The sequence below is a fragment of the Mauremys mutica genome, chromosome 3 (genome assembly GCF_020497125.1).
Source record: "Mauremys mutica isolate MM-2020 ecotype Southern chromosome 3, ASM2049712v1, whole genome shotgun sequence".
NCBI classification, from domain to species: domain Eukaryota; kingdom Metazoa; phylum Chordata; order Testudines; family Geoemydidae; genus Mauremys; species Mauremys mutica.
In genome coordinates this window covers 14,758,865-14,775,403 of record NC_059074.1, presented here as the reverse complement: position 1 = coordinate 14,775,403, position 16,539 = coordinate 14,758,865, and the positions used below count along the sequence as shown (strand labels likewise).

The 16,539-nt window shown below is 45.1% G+C and overlaps 1 protein-coding gene across 1 annotated transcript in view; it reads left to right on the top strand.

Moving 5' to 3' along the window:
* TFAP2B (transcription factor AP-2 beta) overlaps window positions 1-16,098 on the top strand; it is a 110,392-nt gene extending 94,294 nt beyond the window's left edge. Inside the window, exon 10 of the mRNA XM_045011000.1 lies at window positions 16,082-16,098. The gene's annotated coding sequence lies outside the window, so the exon portion shown is untranslated. The remainder of the gene's footprint in view (window positions 1-16,081) is intronic.
* The last annotated feature ends 441 nt before the right edge of the window (window positions 16,099-16,539 follow it).

Genomic DNA, 16,539 nt, shown 5'->3' with positions numbered 1-16,539 from the left:
CCCAAATCAAGGCCCCATTTTGCTAGGCACTGTACATAGTGAGAGACAGACCCAGAAAAACTTACTGTAGAAATAGACAAGACAAATAAAGGGTGGGATCAAGAAAGTTTTATTTAGATCAAGGAACTAAATCAAAGAAATAGAACCTGATTTGTATGGAGAGGAGGCTTCTTTATACCACTTGAAGCATCAGGGTGTAGAAGGGAGCAAACAGTGACTGGATCTTGGGTTTTCAAATGAACTGCATTGTGTCCCATTCAATGACGGATGGTTATGATATGTGTCATTTGAGCCCAACGAGAGACGGGCTCACTCTTCTAGCTGCCATGAGATCAAGTGATGGGAGCTGCATCTTGGGAGACACAGTTGGGATGCTTTGTGTGCAGAGATTGAGTGAAGTAGACACACCATCACAACCATTCAGAACAAATAAACAAAGGGGAGTGAAGACAAGAAATAACCTCAGCCCAGTGTCCTACAAAGCTTGAGGCATGAGACATCTGTTCTTTTTTTTCACACGGGGTAGTTTCTTACAAATGAATGACCACTACAGAATTAGATCCAGCCCCGCTACCCTGCGTATGTTCCAGCCCCACTGCTCCCCACCAATCTGTTTACATCTCAGAGCCATCCATTTGCTACTGCAGACCACTTGATAAGAACGATGTGTGTTTGGAACAAAACCAGAATGGGTCTTTCCTGGCAGAGCTTCCAGTGACGAGTTAAGAAATCCTGTCATCTACTACGCTTCAACCCTTCCGCATCCTCCTCTTTGCATTGCTTTATCGGTCCAAAAACACCCCAAAGTAAAGTAGATCAAAAAGTAGTGACTAGAGATGGGTGCAAACCATCCTTCCTCTAATACCTCCAACTATGGTGAGGTGGGGTCAGGATGGGGAGCAGGATTGTTTGGAATCTGAATCCAAACTTTGTGAAGACTCGTGCTGAGCTCAAATCTTACCATCTTCTACCCATGGTATGAAACTCACTTCCGTAAGGCCCTGATCCTGCACAGAGCTGCACACAGGAAGACCTCTGAACCCATGTGGCAGAGCCCCAATGACATCAAAGCAAGAGTCTGCCTGCATGTATGTCCAGCGCAGAATCATGACCTCAGTGCATAATCTTCCTATGCAGGAACTTTCCTAATGGATGAGGGGTCCCCCCCAGTCCACTTGTCTCAGAGGCTAAGCAGGAGCAGGAAGCAGGGAGAACACTGGGGATAGTTCAGGTACTAGACAGTGATGTAGGAGTGCCTAGGAACAGTAATTCTGGGTGTATTAGGAATGAATCTAGTAACACTACAGGACTAGACTGTGCCTTTTTGGCTCAACCCTTCATTGGGTGCAATGAGGAGCTACATCGCCTCAGGGGCCCGCAAGAGGCTTTCTGCCTCTTCCAATGGCTGCAAAGCACACAACCTGTGACAACCCTAAAAGAGGTGCAGCAAATTAACCCTTGCAGAACCAGCAAATTCTACTGGCGGGTGCAGGCAGGGGAGGTGAGAGGAAGGAACAACAGCTCCATCTATTTCCTGCTTCCCTCACTCCCCAGAAGAGTAATTAGGGTGCAATCCTTATGCTCCTATGAATGCAGGGAATGCCATTGCCTTATTCAGGAATGCAGCTGTTATTCAGGTCATGCAATTTGTCAGAAGCCCCCTAGCACCTGTACTGTTCCCCTGCAGAAGGGCTAAGCAGAATCCAACCCATAATATCCCTCTGTCACCATGTTTTAAATGTGTATTTAGAGGAGGGGATGTTTGATTTTGAGAGCGAGAGAGAGAGAGAGAGAAAGAGAGACCGCCTACAGCATAATTAAAAAAGTTGTTGCTCTAATTTTTCTCTTCACTTTCAAATCCTCTGTTGGCTTTAATTAAGTGCTTGAACCCAGATTGTAAAGCAAACACAATTTGAAGATTTTTTTTTTTAAATGAAATCAAGCTCACTCACCAGGTGGATTTTCTCCTCAGGTGCTCAGTGCTCCAATACTGACAAGCCACATGGGCATCTCTGCAGGCAGCACTACGTCTTCTTAAATGCTCCAGGGGGCGGGGGGCGAAGGAGGTGCTGCCCCCAGCTGTGTTGTGCAAAGTGGTTCACAGTTCTACTGGTATTTGAAAGATGTGAACAGTAAGGAGGGAGAGGAATTGTTTATGGTGGTTCAGGGCACCATCACTAGGAGCAATGAGATGAAACTGAGCAAAGGGAAATTGAGGTTGGAGATCAGGACAAACTTCTTAAGTGGCTGTTAGACAATTTGTGAAACAGTCTCCCAATGGAAGCAGTGGAAGCTCCATTGGTTGAGTCATTTATTTGTGCCTGTCTAAGTAATCATATGTCCCCCATCAATTCAGCGTCTGGGCCCCGAGCAAACAATAATGGATCTAACCACACAATACCTCTGTGAGGAAAGGAACTATTATTACCCCATCATATATATAAAGGAACTAATCACAGACAAATTAAATGGCTTGCCTAAGCCTTACAGGAAGTTTATAGCAAAGATGAGAATTGAAGCCAGCTCTGTAGAGCAGGGATGGGCAAACTTTTTGGCCCGAGGGCCACATTGGGGTTGCAAAACTGTATGGAGGGCCGGGTAGGGAAGGCTGTGCCTCCCCTAACAGCCTGGCCGCCACCGCCTATCCACCCCCTCCCACTTCCCGCCCCCTGACTGCCCCCCTCAGAACTCCTGACCCATCCAACAACTCCTGCTTCTTGTCCCCTGACTGCCCCCTCCTGGGACCCCCACCCCAACTGCCCCCCAGGACCTCACCCCCTATTCAACCCCCTCTGCTCCCACTCCCCTGACTGCCCTCCTGACCCCTATCCACACTCCTGCCCCCTGACAGGCCCCCCGGGACTCCCACGCTTATCCAACCCCTCCCCCCGTTCCCTGTCCCCTGACTGCCCCCCCAAACCTCTACCCCTTATCCAACCCCCCGGCCCCCTTACCATGCCACTCAGAGCAGCATGTCTGGCAGCCGCGCTGCCCAGCCAGAGACAGACATGTTGTCCTGCAGGAGCTCGCCACCCAGAGCATGGCCTGCGTGGCTGCGGGGGAAAGGGGACAGCAGGGGAGAGGCCGGGGGTTAGCCTCCCTGGGAGGGAGCTCAGGGGATGAGCAGGATGGTCCCAAAGGCCGGATGTGGCCCGCGGGCCATAGTTTGCCCATGTCTGCTCTAGAGACTAAGTTCAGTGCCTTCACTACAAGACCATTCTTTTTATCTGATAAGTTAAGATAAAGCACCAATGAATATACTGCAGAGGACAATCTACCACTGGGCAGGAGGGACTGACAACATGACCTAGCATTGAGTGTTTCTTTTCCAGCTCCAGTCTCTATGGTTGTCTGATCTGGAATAGAACCTGGGGGGAGAGTTGTGAGAACAAACACTTGACAAAACTTACATGGATTTTCACTACAATCCTTCAAGGTTTTTCTGGAATAGCTGTGCAGGTGAAATTTTGCTCGCACAAACGTTTGTTGAAAATGATTTTCTGGCCTGTTGCTGTTGCTCATAGTTGATGGTCAGTTCATTAAAAGAAAAAGGGCTAAATAAATTATTCTCTGGGACTTGTTTGCCAGCTGCAGTATGGGATCTAAAGTCAATCATCTGACTATTCTAATTTACAAATTCAATTCAAATGGTGCTTTTTGAGATGATGAGACTTTACCTCTCAACTCTTACATGGAAAAAGATGCTTGACTATTTTCTATAGCATATCTATAAAACTTGACAATATTCCATTACCCCCACACTTGCCTAGTTATTGGCTTCATTCAAGTTACTCCTGATTCACGTCAGTATAAGTGAGAAGAGAATCAGTCCCTTTATTATCCTCCTGGAGCAAGCTAGTGCATGGTGCTTTTCAGGAATATATTCAAAAATAGTCAGTGTTTTGGGTCATCTCAGTTTTTGGATGTTCAATTTGATACACCTCAAAAGGGCCTGAATTTCAATGGGTGCGAGTGGATGTTCAGCATTTTATGAACATCAGGCCCTTTTAAAGTGTCTCAAGTTGGACACCTTAGAACTGAGGTACCTAGAATCACTGGTCACTTTTGAGAAGCTTGGCCAAAGTCCCCAGTTCGCAATCTAAGGGCCAGATGTGGCGATCTGATCCATGTGGGTTAGCCACGTGCCCATGTGGAGCACCACTGAGGAAACAACACAAGGGGTTGTCAAGAAGGAAGAAGACAAGGGCGGAAAGGATAGTATGATAGTATCTAAAAGGGTGTCATAAGGAGGAGGGAGAAAACTTGTTCACCTTAGCCTCTAAGGATAGAACAAGAAGCAATGGCTTAAACTGCAGGAAGGGAGATTAAGGTTGGACATTAGGAAAAAGTTCCTAACTGTCAGGGTGGTTAAACACTGGAATAAATTGCCTAGGGAGGTTGTAGAATCTCCATCTCTGGAGATATTTAAGAGTAGGTTAGATAAATGTCTATCAGGGATGGTCTAGACAGTATTTGGTCCTGCCATGAGGGCAGGGGACTGGACTCAATGACCTCTCGAGGTCCCTTCCAGTCCTAGAATCTATGAACTTGCAGTTGATTGGGGGTCTGATCCAAACCTCACTGAAGTCAATGGATCAAGTCCTAGGGGAGTAATGTACATGAATTGAGTGTTACATGCTTCTTTTTACTTAGTTAATAGACTATAGTTCTAAAAACATGGTTGGATATTATTTCTCAGCAAATAAGTTGATCAGCTCTAATAAAATTACAGAAGGGGAATGACTAGAACTTAATGTAACCCACGCCATCTTCAAAAGGCGCTCAGAAAATGCATGCATGTCTGGCCCTGACTTGTTAACAACCACAAAAGGCAGCAGTTGGAAGCATTTAATATGCCATACAAACCATGAACCCAGACAGCTTCATCTGGTGTGTTTCTTGCCAATAGCAAATAAAAAAACCTACTATAATTAGGGCATAATTCTGTTAAATTTCTCCAATAAAGGCTTTATTAAAAGAAAGAAAAGATTGCCCTTACAGACTGCACTGCAGAGGAATCATGCATAGCGTGTTGGAGTTATTATTTTTGTTTATATTACTTGGCTATTGTGTGGCTCTTGAAACACTGTGAGTATGTCTTAAAGTCTTAGAGTCTTAGTCTTAGCGTATGTCTACACTGCAATAAAAGAACCCACAACACAGCCGTGGCTGGCCCGGGTCAGCTACTTGGGCTCATGGGGCTCGGGCTGTGGGGCAAAAATCTGCAATGTAGATGTTTGGGCTCAGGCTGGAGCCTGGGCTCTGAAACCAACTGCTCTTGCTGGGTCTCAGAGCCCGGGGGTCAGCCCGAGCCCGTATGTCTACACTGCAATTTTTGGCCCTGCAAGCCTGAGTCAATTGACCTGGGCTCTGAGACTCGCTGCCCTGGGTTTTTTATTGCAGTGTAGACACACCCTTAAAGTGACTCCTTTATTCATAGGGGCAGAGTGGAGGGGCGGAGCTCTGAGTGTCATTGTTGTTGCTCAGCAAAGCACAGTGCTTCCCTAGTGCGCAGAGGGTGTGAGTCTCCTGGGACACTCTAAAAGGGGGTGCAGCAAGAACCCCACACCCACCAAAACTTTCCACCCTGAGAATGACTCTCACAAAACTGACAGCCCCTTCTCCCCTTAACCACCTACCAACCAAAACAGAGAGAGGAAATGAATAAAATCTTTTAAACCATTAAATAAACTCTCCCGCAAGCAGGGCTTTGACTCTCCAGAGGAGAAGTGCCAGAGACTCTGTGAAGTTCAATAAGGACTTCATTATTGCTACTGATTTTACATGGAAGGCACTCAGATATTAACATAAGGGGAACAACAGGATAAATCCCCAAGATAGACAGACCAACAGACAGATGGTTGCTGCAGAAAGCAGTTCTTGCATTCAGAAGATTGCAAGGGGAAAACAATGCAATTGTTAACATTATAAACTAGTAAATATAAAATTTTACGCAAGTGTATGCTGTTTGATTGACATATTTATGGACAAAAATCTCCATTTAAATGATGGGACTTGAGAGTAACATTGACCGGCACTCCAAATGCAAATTCAAATGTGCATCCAACTCAATGTTCCCAGTTGCTTTCCTACGGTGCACAAAGCCGTTCATTCCTATTGATTTTGCTTGTACTTTGCAGCTTGCTGGTGAATCTCTGCACCGTACATTATGGAGTGGCACTCTGCAGTAGGTCACACATTAAATGCATTAAACAGTGAATGCACATGGTGTTCATATCCATATCTCCATTGTAACACTGCACCACTGTCCTATGCGCTGTGGGAACTCTGGCTTTCGAATATTGTTAAGTCATAGAGTGTGTGGGAACCGGAATGTCCATTCCGCAGGAAATTCCCACCTTTCTAAATTTGTTTTTGTTCAGAACTGAAATTTCCTGCAAAGGTAAATTCAGACAAATTTCAGTTTGAACCCATTGAAATGTTTCATTTCGGTGTTAGTGATTTGATTCATTGTTGTGGCAGGGCACTGCAGGGGAAGCCCTAATCAGCTTTTGTCACCCCAGCCCCAATCAGGGGAAATGGGTTGGGGTTGGGCCACTAGCTAGGCCTGACCTGGAAACTGGCCGCCCCTGCCAGCCTCGTTTACCAGGGGCTAAAAGCTTGGGAGGAAGTGAACCGGAGAGGAGGGAGGAGGAGAGTAGGCTCAGAAGGAGCCTGCTGCCAATGAGACCTGTGGTAGGCCAAACCTGTAAATACTCTGTAAATAGTTGGAGCTTGGTGGTGGGAACCAGACACAGGAATAAAGAGCAGGGGTGTTACACCAGCTTGCAGTGGTCCTGACTCACTGGGGAGCAGGGCCAGGAGGCTGAACCCAGCGGGGCACAGTGAGAACCTTGTTACATTTGGGGGCTTGTCCGGGATGTCAAAAGCCACCGCCCAGGAGTGCCAATGCGAGACAATGGAGGGCACGGTGCGGTGGCTGGCTAAGCAGCAGCAGGTGCTGCATATGACCCTGCAGGCTTTCCAAGAGTCCCACCAGGCCAAGAGGCAGGCCTTACTCATGTGGCAGGCTGAATAACAAAGAACACTCCAGGACTTCATCTGTGAGCAGGCCAATATTCAGGAGCAGCTCCTGCACCGGGTGGTGTGTCCCCTGAGCTCGGTTCCTGCACCAGAAGCTCAGGATGGCTGGCGTGGGGGCCAGGCCCACCCAGCTCCCCTGCCAGGCAAGAAGGGGGAGCAGCTGGAAGGGCAACCACCCGATTGTGATTGGTGTGCAGATCTCTGGGCGGGAGTAGAGCTATGGGGTGGTCCGCCCCCCCCCCACACACTGTGGCTTTTGTGGGTGGGGTACTGACAAACCCTGCAAGGAGGATCCAGGAGACCTCCCAGAATAAGGGCAATAAGATGCCCTGAAATCACCTCCTACCACCCCAGCCCCAATCAGGGGAAATGAGTTGAGGCTGGGCCACTAGCTAGGACTGGCCTGGAAACTAGCCACACCTGCCAGCCTCGTTAACTGGGGCTGAAAGCTTGGGAAGAAGTGAGCCCGACAGGGGGCGGAGACCAGGAGGGGACAGTCGGCTCAGAAGGAGCACAGAGCCTGTTGCCACTGAGGATGTGCTAGGCCAACCCTGTAAATAATCTGTAAACAGTTGGTGCCTGATGGTGTGGACCAGACACAGGAATAAAGAGCAGGGCTGTTACACCAGCTTGCAGTGGTCCTGTCTCACTGGGGAGCGAGGCCAGGAGGCTGAACCCAGTGGGATGCGGGGAGCACCCCATTACAACTGTGTTTAGACTCTCATACAATATTAAAGTACATAAATACAATATCTTTCCTTAAAATATTCATTTAATTAATATAAAAGTCTAAATGAAGCGAACTGAAATGTTTTGACGTTTTCCATCCAAACTGACACATGCCTCAACCACCTGGTCCTTCTCATATTCCCATAAGACATTTGAATTTCAATGAAATTGCATTAGCTGATGGACTAATTGTTCTGTCCAAAATTTTTCAACCAGCTCTCTTCAGTAAGTGGGCTGATTCTTCATTGCCCTGCACCTTGATATAATGATTTATGTCAGTGCAAATCAGAATGATAGCACCTTCCACCCACTGGTGTGAAGCAGTTCACAAGGTTCAAGACAATGGAAAATAAGGCGCAACGTTTCTTCTGCCCACCTAACTGGAAATTAAAGAACCCATTTTCAGAGGTGAAGGAGTCTATGCACAGCAAACCTTACAACCTTCCCCACCTCCTCACACTCACAGGTGGAGATCTGCATATTACTGAATCCACTAGCCCTTCTCCCTCCCAGCCCACGTACATACCTACCCCACACAGCATGACAGGGAAGTTCACCCTACAGGGCTGGACTATATGCATGCTGGGAGGTGGCATGTATGCCTCATAAGAACAGCCATACAGGGTCTGACCAAAGGTCCATCTAGCCCCGTATCCAGTCTTCCAACAGTGGCCAATGTCAGGTGCTTCAGAGGGAATGAACAGAATAGATAATCATCAAGTGATCCATCCCCTGTTGCCCATTACCAGCTTTTGGCAAACAGAGGCTAGGGACACCATTCCTGTCCATCCTGGTTAATAGTCATTGATGGACCTATCCTCCATGAATTTATCTAGTTCTTTTTTGAACCCTGCTATACCCTTGGCCTTCACAACATCCTCTGGCAATGAGTCCCACAGGTTGACTGTGCAATGTGTGAAGAAATACTTCCTTTACTTTGTCACCAATATCAGGTTGGAAGGGACCTCAGGAGATCATCTAGTACAACCCCCTGCTCAAAGCAGGACAAATCCCCAACTAAATCATCCCAGCCAGGGCTTTGTCAAGCCTGACCTTAAAAACCTCTAAGGAAGGAGATTCCACCACCTCCCTAGGTAACCCATTCTAGTGCTTCACCACCCTCCTAGTGAAAAAGTTTTCCTAATGTCCAACCTAAACCTCCCCCACTGCAACTTGAGACAATTACTCCTTGTTCTTTCATCTGCTACCGCTGAGAACAGTCTAGTCTACCTTTTCAGGTAGTTGAAAGCAGCTATCAAATACCCCCTTATTCTTCTCTTTTGCAGACTAAATAATCCCAGTTCCCTCAGCCTTTCCTCATAAATCATGTGCTTCAGCCCCCTAATAATTTTCATTGCCCTCCGCTGTACTCTTTCCAATTTTTCCACATCTTTCTTGTAGTGTGGGGCCCAAAACTGGACACAGTACTCCAAATGAGGCCTCACCAATGCCGAATAGAGGGGAATGATCATGACACTTTGGCAATGCTTCTACTTATACAGCCCCAAATGCCATTAGCCTTCTTGGCAACAAGGGCACACTGTTGACTCATATCCAGCGTCTCGTCTGTAACTCCTAAGTCCTTTTCTGCAGAACTGCTTCCTAGCCATTCGGTCCCTAGTCTGTAGCGGTGCATGGGATTCTTCCGTCCTAAGTGCAGGACTCTGCACTTGTCTTGTTGAACCTCATCAGATTTCTTTTGGCCCAATCCTCTAACTTGTCTAGGTTACTCTGTATCCTATCCCTATCCGCCAGCATATCTACCACTCCTCCCAGTTTAGTGTATTCTTCAAATTTACTGAGGGTGCAGTCCATGCCATTCTCCAGACATTAATGAAGATATTGAACAAAACCAGCCCCAGGACCGACCCCTGGGGCACTCTGCTTGATACCATCTGCCAACTAGACATGGAGCCATTGATCACTACCCGTTGACCCTGACGATCTAGTCAGCTTTCTATCCACCTTATAGTCCATTAATCCAATCCATACTTCTTTAACTTGCTGTCAAGAATACTGTGGGAGACCGTATCACTGCTTTCCTCCCATCCACAGAGCCAGTTATCTCACCATAGAAGGCAATTAGGCAATTTTATAGACCTCTATCATATCGCTACTTAATCATCCCTTTTCCAAGCTGAAAAGTCCCAGTCTCCCCAAATTCTGCCTCCTACACGGTGATTCCACTGCAGGAAGGGCCTTCCACACCCATGGAGGAAATGGGGGCATGCTGAATCTGGGGTAATTCTTGCAGTGTATTATAAGCAAGATCCTCGGCTGCTGTAAATTAGCACATCTCCTTTGTAGCCAACAGAGCAATTCCCGTTTACACTAGCTGAGGATTTTGCCCTGTGTCAGCACTCTCGGATTGCAAAACAAATAAACTAAACTGGACAGTCTAGTGCACAGCTTCAAAATGCTATTTATTGTCTCTTTGCATCTACCAGCTAACATGGTGCAGCTTTTTGCTCTGCTGCCCAGGCTTGGAAATGTCTAGAACCATCAGTTTTCACCAAATTGCTGAAGGGTGAAATTTCACCATTTCTGCCAGTGAAAAACAGCTTTTTCTCTACCAGCCAAATAGCATAATGTTTCTAGAGGATCACACCCTGCATCGGGAGAGCAGGACTTTTCAAGGCTTTGCCTCAGATGGAATTGTTTTCCCCTACACCATCCTGTAGAGTAGCAGGTACTTGCTGTAGCCAGAAGCAGGGTATACCAGAGTAAGTGGACCACTTGGAGAGGCAGTGTTACCTAGGGGTTAAAGCACAGGCCTGAGAATCAGGACCCTTGGGGTCCTGGCTTTGTCCCAGACTTCCTACAGATCATTTATCCTCTCTGAGCCTCTATTGCTGCTCTGTGTGTGGGTTTAATCCACAAGGTCGGATTCTTTAATTAATGTTTGTACGGTGATTTGAGGGCCTTGTACAAAATGGGATATTTACTGCATATCTGAAACTTATTTATTATTATTATTATTATTTATTTATGACTCTAGTAAGGTGAATTCTCTTTTCCTTGTAGGCCAACTGCCGATTTGCCACTTAACCTTCTCCCCTTTATTAATTCCTTAGTGTCTGGGGGTGGTTTTCTTTATGGATCCAAAGCCATTATCCTGCACAAAAGAGGAACATTTCTTTTTAAATTCTCCTCCCATTGCATTCCATTTCAAACTGTGTTACACAGGTCACATTATGGGCTGCTGTCACATGCAGGACACGATGTAATTCAACATGACACATGGCAAGTAGAGATGTGTTGAAATACCTGAGACTATTAGATTCAAACAGCTTTCTGTTAAAGTTTTTTTTTACTGCCACATAAATATTCTTCTAGCTGGCCATAGTCTAGGAGGAATAAATACCCCATTAGAGAAAATACCAGTACAAAGGTGGAAGTGTGCAATTGTGTGCAGAGTACTGACCGATGCTGACCCTCCCGGAGCTGCCTGCTTCCCTTCCCCTCTCAGCGTTACTAAAGCCAAAGGGGAAACATTTTCTTCACTTTGCTAATCCTCCTGAAGATAATAAAAATAGGGCCCATTCACCATGTGCAATGAGGATAGGACTCCAGCAGGATACTGTCCTCTGCTCTGGCTGGTTTGCAGCTGGAAAAGAACCAGCTTAAGAGGCCCCTTGTGGATTTCTTCTGCATGGATAATTCAGGTGACAAAGATCTGGTGCAATGGTTCCACTCTTTGGGTCCTGGTTTGGGGAGCATGACTAGGGGAATCCTAGCCAGGGTCCGCCTGTTCCCACCTGTTTCTCACCAGAACAGTCCCGTGGGGCCACATGCACAATGGCATAAATTAGAGCAGCCCTGGGGCTACTCTAATTAATGCTGGGAACAGGTTTGATCCCTGGCGGATCTCAGGATCGCGGGAGGATAAACATGGCTTCAAGTTATCTCTGCTATACCCCTCTGGTTCTGAACAAAACACAGCTCAGCTAGACTGGAAGATCTAGCCCTCTGAATTCTGAATGCACCCTACATGTTTTAAAAACGTTCAATGTCCACTTGATGTTGTAATTTTCTAAGAGTTGCAGTACTTTGTATTCTCCTCTAGTAAGGTGAAAAAATGAGTGAAACCATGTGACCTGTATTATGTAGATCAGATGTGAAGATCACAAGCACTTTAAAAAGTTGTCATTGTTTATTTGTCTGCCCTTTTCTGATGAGTCAGATTTTTTTATGTGAATGTTTCTCGTCTGATCTGGCCCTTACATTATCCTCTTACATCCTCTGCTCCTGACAATAAGCTAGAGAATCTCTGTCAATAGACTCTCCTCTAAGAGAAATCTCTGTCCGATCCACATAGTTCTCTGAAGACGTCCATTCAGTGTGCAGAGGCGGTCAAAAAAGGAAACAGGATGTTAGGAATCATTAAAAAGGGGCTAGAGAATAAGATGGAGAATATATTATTGGCCTTATATAAATTGATGGTACGCCCACATCTTGAATACTGCGTACAGATGTGGTCTCCTCATCTCAACAAAGATATACTGGCACTGGAAAAGGTTCAGAGAAGGGCAACTAAAATGATTAGGGGTTTGGAACGGGTCCCATATGAGGAGAGATTAAAGAGGCTAGGACTTTTCAGCTTGGAAAAGAGGAGACTAAGGGGGGATATGATAGAGGTGTATAAAATCATGAGTGGTGTGGAGAAAGTAGATAAGGAAAAGTTCTTTACTTATTCCCATAATACAAGAATTAGGGGCCACCAAATGAAATTAATGGGCAGCAGGTTTAAAAGGAAGTTCTTCTTCACACTGTGCACAGTCAACTTGTGGAACTCCTTGCCTGAGGAGGTTGTGAAGGCTAGGACTATAACAGGGTTTAAAAAAGAACTGGATAAATTCATAGTGGTTAAGTCCATTAATGGCTATTAGTCAGGATGGATAAGGAATGGTGTCCCTAGCCTCTGTTTGTCAGAGGGTGGGGATGGATGGCAGGTGAGAGATCACTTGATCATTACATGTTAGGTTCACTCCCTCTGGGGCACCTGGCATTGGCCACTGTCGGTAGACAGGATACTGGGCTAGATGGACCATTGGTCTGATTCAGTACGGACATTCTTATATTCTTATCGTAGTGGTCTCTTCTGGCTTTAAAACCTATGTATCTATTAAACACTGTGTATTTCAACTGCATTCATCAATGACTTTCCAAACCCAACTGAAGAACCATGGTGAGTAGATGGAATGTCCAACAGGAATGGCTAAATTAGTTCAGATTAAATAAAGCTGAACAAAACTGGAATGAGTAGAGCTAAATTATCCAGGAAAACGTGCTCCCCTATTAATTGCTGCTGACTAAAAGAGAAAGTACTGGCCATCTCCCACTAGGGATCTGATCCAAAGTCTGTTCAAGCCAATAGAAATCTTTCCATTGATTTCAATGGACTTTAGAAGAGGCCGTATATTCCCAGCCCAATTTGGAAGTGTCCAGACTTCTCCAAGTGAACCTGGATCCAATTTCCCAGTGAATCGTGTGGGGGGGGAGGGGAGAATTTTGAGTGAGCCTGATACTATTTATGGTTTTGAATAGAAACCAGGTGACATTCAGTGATTTTGACCCCTATCCAGATAAAACTTAATGACTTTGGGTGAGTTTTGTGTTTTGGAGATTGTTCTAAGGCAAAATTTGAAGTAAAACATAAGCAGTGTAAAGGCATTAAAAAATACCAAGAAATGGTTGAGCTTTCTAATTAATCTTACGTGCACCATCATATTTTGCAGAGCTCTGCAAGAACAGTAACTTGGATCAAACTCAAATTGGAACCTCCTGCTTCTCCACAGATCTTTAGACAAATGCTTTTTCAAACCATTGTGTCCTTTGGTTCCCTTTAAGAAAAAAACTTCTTTGGTGGTTTCAGCAATTGTTTACCCAAGTTTTCTCTTTCTAACTCATCTCCTAAGTAATCTAAGTTCACTGGCGGTGGCCTGAGCAATGCATTAACCCGTAAATCATATAGATACCTCCTACGGAGAGCTGGTCATATGTTCTTGAGAGTTAGTGCTTTGCACAAGCATGAGGAGTCTCTTCTTTCCACTTCTTTCTTCCCTTTTCCCCCCGCCCCCACTCTTTTATAATCAGTAAATCATGGTTGTTGAAAATATGGCCAACCAGCGCAATTTGCATTATTGTGGACCTGGTCCTAAATATTCCTTAAAGCATATTCAAGAAATCATATATAATGATTTATATATTTATATATCAGTGGCATGCAGTCATACCACTATGGTGTTTGATCTTATCCCATCTCACAAGCTAAGCAGGGATAGAGTCATAAAAGCATGGTAAAGGGGGCCTCAAGAGGTTATCTAGTTCATTCCACATGCTGAGGAAGGATTAAGTATTCCTAGACATCCCTGAGAGATGTTTATCTAACCTGCTGCCTTGTAATGGGGTTTCCACAATCTCACTAGGTAACTTGTTCTAGTCCTTAACTAACCTTATAGTTAGAAAGTTTTTCCTAATGTCCAACCTAAAGCTCCTTTGCTGCAAACCAAGCCAATTACTTCTTGCCCTACTCCTAGTGGACTTGGAGAACAAATAATCACCATTCTCTTTAGAACTTCTTACATATTTGAAGACAGTTTTCGTGTATTCCATCAGGCTTCTCTTCTCTGGATGAAACATAACAAATTCTTTCAACTTTTTCTCATGGGTTATCTTTTCTAAACCTCTTATCATTGTTGTTGCTTTCCTCTGGACTCTCTCCAATTGATCCATACCTCTCTTAAAATATGGTGTCCAAAAGCAGACACAGCACTCCAGCTGAAGCCTCCCCAGTGCAGAGGGACGAGAGACCTCCAAGGAGTAACTTACAATGCTCCTGTAAGTGAATGTTGGTGTTTCTGTAGGTGGAATTCCTCCCTAAGTCTGCACTCAAATTCTCCAGCATGGCATTAAGGGATATTGTAATGCTGAAAGGTCCTCCTGACCACCTGCAGTTATTATGTATCCTATGTGTTATCAGATATTCTGGCCTTCTCTCTCTCTTAGAGGTGCAACACCTTGGAACTGTACACTCATGCCCCCATCAGCTGTATTTTCACATTGCCTCAATGCTGTTTCCATTTAGGGGAAGGATGGTCTTGTGGTTAAGACACCAGAGTGGGATTCATTAGAGCTGCAGTCATTTCCCAACAGTACCACAGATTCCCTGTGTGACTTTTGGCAAGTCATTTAATTTCTCTGTACCTGAGTTCCCCACCTCAATACTTCCTTTCTCCCTCTGATTGTCTGTCGTATTGATCTAGACAGCAAGTTCTTTGCGGGTAGAATCAATATCTTGTGCTGTATTTGTATACCACCTATCACAATGTGGCCCTGGTCTTAGGTGGGTCTGCTAGGCATCACTATAATATAAATAAATAACAATAACATTGAGTTTTGGTGGTTCAGTCCTGCTTTGTTGGTGGTGGGGGGGATGGGGAGGAGATAAGGGGAATGTAATTCCCAGGGCTGATAACTCCTGCTTTCTCCAACAAGGGCAGCTCCACACAGTGGTTCGAGTGGGATCTCCTATATCTTCTATTATCCAAGAGCTGACTTGCTCTGAGTATGATGTGGCATGAACTACCGTTTTGAAAGTAATAAAAATGGCCTGCACACCAGGCATTCCAAAAGGCTTAGGCCAGGTGGCAGTAGTCTGCTGTTCGCACTCAAGCCCTTCTTTTTCCCCAGGCCAGCATTAAAAATGAAGTCATGCCTCAGACCAAGGAATGTTCCCACACACGGGGTGGCATACTGTTTGGAAATTACGAAGCGGCACTGTGGTGGTAGGAGGGAGAAGTTAAATAGCATTTTATCATGTAGCTGATTTGGATGATGCAATGTAACCATACAGTGTTTCTAGCCATGTGGGCATCTATGAATGCACTGCTAGCGTAGAACTGATAATGTATAGGTCGCATTATTAGGCATGATAAAGTGGAAGCCGCTTTCAGGGCTTCCACCTTTCCTTGCCACTACTCATGAATAAAGACCTAATCTAAAATACTGTGCACTATTCTATTGCTCATTTAATTGAGGCAGAAGATCGTGGGAGACATATAGCAAAAGAGGATTAAAGAGATCGCCTGCAATCTATTATATTATTAGGCCACCTTGTATTTTTAAAGATATAAGCATCTAAGGAAATGACATAGGAGATTCCAAACTCTTCTGGTTCAAACAATGAGCCCCTCCATTCTGCAAAAGAGTTTGGTGATAATCCAGTATGAATCTCTTTTAAAGGTCTGTTGGGCATAAATAAATGTCATCTTTACAAACTGGTCCCTTTTTTTTTCTTTTTCCACAGATCTACTCCAGTCTCCTACTCTTGTGTTTCCTGAACTCTGCTGGTTTCATTCAGTCATTTTAATATCCCGGGCACTAAAGAGAATAGAAGCAGGAATCAGGTTTGTGCTGTTAGATTGATAAACAGATGCTAAGCCGATGTGACACAGATGCTACTGCTGAGCCAGGAAAAACAGGTCAAGGTTATTAGGAGAAAGTGCAGTACTGTCTCATAGCTGTAAGCAAAAAGTCCCCACGTGGAGTCAGTTCTCTCTCCCTCTCTCACTCACACAGAATTGTCTGGTGGCAAAGGATAGCAGTTCACATCTCAGGAACTTTTTTTTTTTAAATTAATCACTACAAAAGAAGGAATCATTTAAAATTGTACACACATACTGCATTATATGTACAACACAGCTTATAAGCAACAGATGCAACACATTACATGTATGGATGACAATGATTATAGGCCCTGATTGT